The sequence below is a fragment of the Camelina sativa genome, unplaced genomic scaffold (assembly GCF_000633955.1).
Source record: "Camelina sativa cultivar DH55 unplaced genomic scaffold, Cs unpScaffold02041, whole genome shotgun sequence".
Lineage (NCBI taxonomy): Eukaryota > Viridiplantae > Streptophyta > Magnoliopsida > Brassicales > Brassicaceae > Camelina > Camelina sativa.
In genome coordinates, this window is record NW_010923158.1 from 1 (window position 1) to 967 (window position 967).

General features: G+C 37.5%; 1 long non-coding RNA gene across 4 annotated transcripts in view; it reads left to right on the top strand.

The window, feature by feature from the left end:
- Positions 1 to 652: 652 nt before the first annotated feature.
- LOC104774218 overlaps positions 653 to 967 on the top strand; it is a 1,977-nt gene continuing 1,662 nt past the window's right edge. For all 4 annotated transcript variants that reach the window (XR_765268.2, XR_765269.2, XR_765270.2 and 1 more), the window contains exon 1: positions 653 to 818. This is a non-coding gene — a long non-coding RNA (uncharacterized LOC104774218). The remainder of the gene's footprint in view (positions 819 to 967) is intronic.

Sequence of the window (967 nt, forward strand, 5' to 3'; positions counted from 1 at the left end):
TGAGAACTACACCTCCAGCGTAGATCAACATCATCGTCCTAAACGACGCCGTTGCGTAACCAACAACGAACGCCATAACCGCGGCGATCAGAAGCAAGATCTGCATTAACTGCTCCGCCAATTTCTGCCCTTGCCAATCCATATCTGAAAAAAAAAACAAAAAAAACCAAAATTACAATCAAATTGAATAGTACAGATCTATGACGTCGGAGAATCTATACCTGGAAAATGAAGACGATTTCGAAATCTCTGTTTCTTCTCGACGGAAGTTGGATTTGGGGAAGAAGAAGAAGAAGACGACGACGACTACGAAATTTCGGTTTAATTCTAAACCGAAAAGTTTGACTGATGCAACCAAATTTAATGTACCGTATGTAGCGCAACCAATCGGATTTTCGTAATGAATGGGCCTTATCTTTAAGCCCATTAATTTAACTGTCGGACTAAATTGAAATCGGAACGGTTCATTTACCACGCTCCGCGACGTTTCGTATTCAACCAATAGGAATCGAGTAATGTAGCCGAGGCGATCCTCGTCAAACATGTAAAGCTAAATCTGGACCGTTGATTGCGTTCAAGAAAGCACATGTTGTGGTATTTTAACCCGCACGATTAGAAAACATAAGAAACACATTGATGAGCAATACTAACTGTCCGATTATTATTAAATCTGCTTCTGCCAAATCGTTTGCCTATAAATTAATATCAAGAGTCATACACGCGTGAAGACTGACATTGTTAAAAAATAAAACTTTTTTTCGAGATCGAAAGCGAAAGCTCTTCTTTGAAAATTTGGAGAAGCTAGAGAGGTTTCTAAGGTACGATTATCTTTTTGATTTTCCCAGAAAATTTATTTCGTTTGATCTTTAAATTGCTGTAATCGTTCAGTATCTCGTATGAAATTAGGTGAGATTAGTTTCTATTCGTAGCAATGGGACGAATAGTAAATAAAATTATACAAAAAAAA